Below are 6,789 nucleotides of genomic sequence, written 5' to 3' on the forward strand. Positions count from 1 at the left end.
TGCTAGTGTTTCTACAATTCCAAAATCTTTATGTGATGTGCTTCGTCTTACCAATATAGAAGAATGCTCATTAAATTTGCACTTAGCGGATTCCACTATTAAAAAGCCTATTAGAAGAATTAATGATGTTCTTATTCATGCAAACAGGAATTATGTGCCCATAGATTTTATTCTTCTTGATATTGATTGCAACCCGTCTTGTCCAATTATTCTTGGTAAACCGTTTTTGCGCACTATTGCTGGCATGATTGATATGAAAGAAGGCAATATTAAATTTCAATTTCCATTAAAGAAGGAAATGTCACACTTCCCTAGAACAAGTATTAGGCCACCATATGAATCAATCACGAGGGCATCTTATGGATCTAGAACCAAAGATGACAACTTATATCCTACGCGCTATGCCTAGCTCGGGGCATAAAACGATAGTGTTTGTTGGGAGGCAACACAATGAATAAAACTTATTTTTGATTTTTGCTTTCTGTTCTTATGTATTATAACTATTATGATACTGTTATGATTGTGTTTTTTGTATTTTAGTTAGTGTCTGTGCCAAGCAAGGCCTTTGGAAAGACATGGGTGAAAGTTTATTTGATCTTGCTGAAAAATAGAAACTTTTGCACTCACAAGATTATTTGTCATTTTTAACAGAAGAGTTCTTTTAAGTTGATTCTTTTTGAAGAGGATTAATATAAAACTTCCCCACGTCCACAAATTTATTTTATAATTGTTGGAGTTACAGATGTATTCAGAATTTTCAGATTTCTTTAGACTGTTCTGTTTTTGACAGATTATGTTTTCTTTGTGTTGTGTGCTTGTTTTGATGATTCTATGGTTTTCTTTGATGAGTTTTTGCCATAGAAAAGTTGGAACACAGTAGATATAATGCGAAAACAAAATAAGAATAGGTTTTCTCCAGTACTTATAGTAGTGGTTTGGTTTCTTATACTAACGGATCTCACGAAGGTTTTGTTTGAGTTTTGTGTGATTGAAGTGTTCAAATTTTGGGTTATCTTACGATGGATGAAGGAATAAGGATCAGCAAAATGCTAATCTTGGGGATGCCCGAGGCACCCCAAGATAATATTCAAAGAAGTAGCAAGCAACTAAGCTTGGGAATGCCCCCGAGTGGCATCCCCGCTTTCTTCTAACAACCATCGGTATTTTACTTGAAACTATATTTTTATTCGCCACATGATATGACATCTGCTTGGAGCGTCTTTTATGATATGAGTATTTGCTTGTTTTGCTTTTTGTTTTGAGTGTTGAATCCTTGCTGGACACACCCTTTTGGGAGAGAGCCAAAAATTATGCTATGCTTTCTCCTATGCTTCACTTAAATTTTTAGAGCCATGGATTTGCTCTAGTACTTCACTTATATCATTTTTAGCACGGTGTGCTTTGTTATTTTTGAAGAAATTCTCTCATGCTTCACTTAGATTTATTTGGGAGTTAGTAAATTTTTAAGAAATTATCGCTTGCTTCACTTAGATTATTTTGAGAGAAATAAAAAAATATGCTCATGATCTTCACTTATATTTGTTTGAGCTTATCAAAAGAAACATATGAAAATAGTCCCAAAGTGATAGATATCCAAGGAGGATATAATAAAAACTTTCATGAAGATCATTGGACAAAATAAACTTGATTCTTAGTAATGGTTTTGAGATATGACGATATGATATGTGAGTCATGTTGATGAGTAGTTGTGCTTTAGTAAGAATATTTATGTTAAGGTTTGTGATTCCCTATGCAAGCACTAAAGTCAATAGTTATGCAATGAAATTTATATCCTACTTATGGTTCATTATTTGGTGTTACTTATGCTTAATGCTTGGGTATGTTATTTTTCGCTTTTTGGTTGGTCGCTTCTTAATATTTTGCTAGCCTTCATTTTGCACTAAGTATGATCACTACTTGTGCATCCAAAACCCTTTAAACCAGTTTTGCCATATGGGTCCACTATACCTACCCATATGCGGTATTTCCATGTCGCTCTAAGCAAATTTGCATGTGCCATCTCTAATGTTCAAAATAGATTTCTCTTTTGTGTGATCTACTACTCGCGAAGCAGTAAAGGGTTGCCAATATATTCCATGATAGATGTGTTATTCTCACGATGAGTGTTTATTCACTTGTCATTGCACGAGAGTACGGCAAAGGTACTAGGGATGCCTAGTCCCAAAATGAATAATGAATTTACTTTATGTTGGCAAATAATGAATTCCTTGGAAAGTGTTGGTATGGAGGGCACCCGTGGATACGGTTAGCCAGGGAAAGTGAAAGTTATGGTGGAAAAAGGAATAAACTTTTTTTCTGTTTGGGAACCGCCTATAATGTATCTAGCATGGAAAGTGTTGGGATGCTCCAAGTCGTTTTTGTTGGTGGGAAAAGTATGCCTCTCAAAAATAAGTTTTATCTCTCAATTTAAGCTTTGAGATCTGGCACCTCTACAAATCACTACTTCCCTCCGCGAAGGGCCTTTCTTTTCCTTATGCTATTTTTATTTTGAATTTGAGTCTCCATCTTCTCTTATAAAGCACCAACTAAGGGGCACTATTCATATTTAAGCATTGGGTGTAGCTAATATTCGAGTGTGTTTCATGAATGGATCAATGATTGAGCATGATGGGCTAGCGATAACTTGCTTTAGTGTTGATATTTTGAAAGACATGGTTGCTTGTTGGTATGCTTGAGTATTAAAGTCTTCATGTCAAAACTAGACTATTGCTTTGAATCATATAAAAGTCAATATGTCCATGCTATAAAGAAAAGAAATGTGATGAACATGTGAGGCAGCATTCCACATCAAAAAATTCTGTTTTTATATTTTTGCGTTGTGTTTGTTGGGATCCGATGAACTTTGAGTTTATGATCAGATCTATGTTTTTATTCATGAAAGTTATTTGAGTCTTCTTTGATCTATTATATGCATGATTGCTTATAGCCTCGTATTTCTTCTCCGATATTTGGGTTTTGCTGGGACAACTTGATCCATTCATCTTGCAATGGGAAGATGTGCTTTGTAGTGGGTTCGACCTTACAGTGCTTGATCCCAGTGACAGAAGGGGAACCGACACGTATGTATCGTTTCTACTAAGGATAACAAGATGAGATCTATATCTCCGCAATAGATAAACAGATCTCGTCTACATCATGTCATCATTCTTACAGCATTACTCCGTTTTCTCATGAACTTAATACACTAGATGCATGCTAGATAGCGGTCGATGTGTGGAGTAATAGTAGTAGATGGAGGCACGAGTCGGTCTACTAATCTTGGACGTGATGCCAATATAATGATCATTGCCTAGATATCGTCATGATTATTTGAAGTTCAATAAATTTCCCAACAGTAATTGTTTTCCCACCGTTTGCTATTTTTTCTCGAGAGAAGCCACTAGTGAAACCTACGCCCCCCGGGTCTCTTTTCATCATATTTTCCTTTGCGATCTATTTACCTTTGCATTTATTTTCAGATATATTAAACCAAAAATACAAAAATATCTTGCTGGAATTTATTTGCTCCGCGATCTATTTATCCTATCTACCACTTTTACCTAGCGTTATTTGCCTATCTTGAGGCGTCGTACCCGGAAGGGATTGACAACCCCTTCAACACGTCGGGTTGCGTGTATTTGTTATTTGTGTGCAGGTGTTGTTTACGTGGTGTGAGGAGGTTCTCCTACTAGTTCGATAACCTTGGTCTCATCACTGAGGGAAATACCTACCGTCGCTATACTGCATCATCCCTTCCTCTTTGGGGAAATACCGACATAGTTCTAGCAGACATAAAAAGCACCGGCCAATCCCTCTTGGACTTGCATCGGTTAATTCCAGTTATATGATACTTAATGTATGATCAATTGATTGTTTTAAGTGAATGATGAAAGATTTCAATAGATAAGTGGTACTCCAAATCTGAAGTCCACACTACCCGAACACGCAGTCGGGACTCTTGTGTCACCTCATGCGCAGCATGTTGTCACGCCAACTCAATGTTAGGACATGATGAATAATTTGACCGACGTATAATAGTACTACTGTCGGATTTCGGGTTCCGGCAGACCCTTGAGGTTCGAACACTAGGGTGCACGCGGAGATCACACCTCCAGCCTACCCATGTCTCACCGCCTCGCCAGGATCTAAACTACACAAAGAACAACACAAGGGACACAAGATTTATACTGGTTCAGGCCACCATTGTAGTGTAACATCCTACTCTAGTTTGTGGTGTGGTGGATTGCCTCTGGGGCTGATGTGGAATAGTACAAGGGAAGAACAGCCTCGTGAGGGTCTGTTCTTGGCTGGTGCGATGAACTGCTACGGGGACTTCAGTCGCCTCTCTCTCTCTCTCTCAGATGCGGATCTCCCCCCTCTTACCTGTGGGTGGCTAGTCCTATTTATAGGCGAAGGCCCCGGGCCTCTTCCCAAATATTGAGCGGGAAGGGCGCCAACAATTGGCCATTTTGAAGGGGAACATCTAGTACACTTATCCTGACTAAAGTTGGTCCTCGCCTGCCAAAGACCCTGACGATGACACTGGCTTGGGCTCCACAATGACCTCCGCTCTGCCGTCCTACTGGTCGTGGTCTTGTTGCACCAAAATGGTTGCCTTTGCTTGATGCCCTTGCCTGCGCTTGCTCCCTTTGCACCAAAGGGGAAACCAGGACTCTGCACAGGCCGGCGCCCGCCTGGCCTTGGTCATCATGGCTTGCGTCACGGGCACCTCGTGAGGTACCCCGCCTTGATCTCTCCGCCTCCTCGCGAGCCAGCCTGACGATGCCGTGCATGAGGAATCCTCCTATCGTCCACCCCGCGAGGCTTGGCCCCTCGCGAGGGTCTTGAGCATGTGTTGATGAAGATGGGCCGTACTGGGCCACTCCTTGAGCCACGCCACAGGCTGCAGGCAGGCAAGTCTGGGTACCCCCGTTCCCAGAACGCTGACAATAGCCCCCGGGCCCAAGGCGTGCATGGACTTGGCTTAGCAGAGAAGCGAAGAGGCAAGTGCGAAGCGCCGCGGGCCCCAATAGCCCGCGGCCTTGGGCGCCGCGTGGCGGTTGATTGGACATGGGCGTCCTGGCTCCCCCACGACGCCTCGGTAACTGCACGAATTGACAGGTCCCTGCATGCAAAAATGGGTCATGATTACCTGTGATCGTGGAGGCCGTCGGTTGGCCTCCCTCGGCTATATGTATGGAACGGCGTGAGCCCTCCCAGTTCATCCCTCCTTTCTACTCTCCGTCTTCTTCTCAGTCGCTCGCCATCCCCATGGCCCCGCCGAAGAGGTTCTCGGCTGGGGAGAAAGGGAAGGACCGCCAGGAAGGGCCCAACTCTCCTCCAGCCAAGCATGGCCAGGGCCGCCCTCGCAAGCACCCTACGGCCCTTGTCGCGGCCTCCCGTGGCCATGGAAACAACCCTCTGCGCAGCGGTGGGCATCCGGCTGCCATCGAGAGGTATGATGGGGCTGCGCGTCCCCCAAGGCCACGCTTCCGCTCGACGGAGGTGCTGCCGGAGTTCGTCGTGTGGTCGGCGGACCCAACCGACACCTAGCTCCAGCTCCCCCGTTTCTTCATAGGTGAGCTTCCGGCTGTTTCCCCAGGCGGCCTTTGGCTTCAGGCAGATGGTTGCTGCAGCAGGGCTTCTTGGGCTACCTTGGAGGTCTCCACCACCGGGGAGGCGGCCTTGACCCGTGGCTGGCAAACATTTGCCCGCGCACGCGGCCTGTGCCGACGATGCACTCTGCACTTCAGACGCCACCCTCTACGTGAGGGTGTTCAGGGAAGACGGCCGCCACACCGGATGCTACCCCAAAGGCGATGACCGCGGCCGCGCGCCCAGCCCCGGCGTTGGTCGGGGTGAAGGTGGCGGAGGGCGCGTGGGCAGCGGGGCCTGAGGCCCGCCAAGCTCTGGTGACTCTCCTTCGGATGACAGCTCCTCTAGTGGAGGTTGCGACCAGCCCCCTCGTCGCCGCGCTCATCTGGGAGAGGGCAGCGGGTCGGTCCGATGCCACGCCTTGGTGAAGCGGGAGGCGGAATCCAGCTGAACTCCGGAGGCAGCTTGAGCCTTCGCTGAGAGTTAGCGCCGGGCAGGTCGTGCCCCCTTTTGCTTTCCTTTCTTTCCTTCACAAAAAGAATGTAGCCTGGTCCCCTACGGGGGGGTGTCGAACTGTCGCTGTTTAATTGGTACGCTGTTTCTACCGTTTCTGCGCCATATTTTATTCCGTGTGCTTATGCATGGAAATTACTTATCTCGGGGGGGGGGGAATCTTGTTGCGATCATCGCCTCTTGAGGCTAGGGCCTTGTCGTGCGCCTTGTGTCCTGCAGGGTTTTAGTCAGCGGGGATAATATCCAACCTTGATAGCAAGGACAACTAACCCGAGTCCCGTGAATGCGTCGTGATGCCCGTGGGGCACGGATTGGGAGGGGTGCTCCCACAGCGGACTCGGATAAGGAAGTTTCAAACCACCGGGGCAGAAAACACTCGTGAGGGTGCCCGTGCCCCCTCGCGAGACTTCACGGGAGAGAAAACGAAAACCAGCAAGTGAAACAGACAAGGGGTCGCGAGTTCAAAACGGTAACAGCTTCAGAAAAACTTCAAATAGGAACAAACAAGCCAACTGCAGAAAGCAAATGAAAGAAGCCGCATCCGGCACCTAGTCTAGTCTTCGATGTCTTCTCACCAGCGCGGAGATAAGTGCTGCCACTGGGCGTGGGCGGGAGCCCCCGAGGCCCGAGGGAGGCACTCCGGAGACTCCGGGGCGTGTACTGCCCCACTCATTATTACAT

The sequence above is a fragment of the Triticum dicoccoides genome, chromosome 4B (assembly GCF_002162155.2).
Source record: "Triticum dicoccoides isolate Atlit2015 ecotype Zavitan chromosome 4B, WEW_v2.0, whole genome shotgun sequence".
NCBI lineage: Eukaryota > Viridiplantae > Streptophyta > Magnoliopsida > Poales > Poaceae > Triticum > Triticum dicoccoides.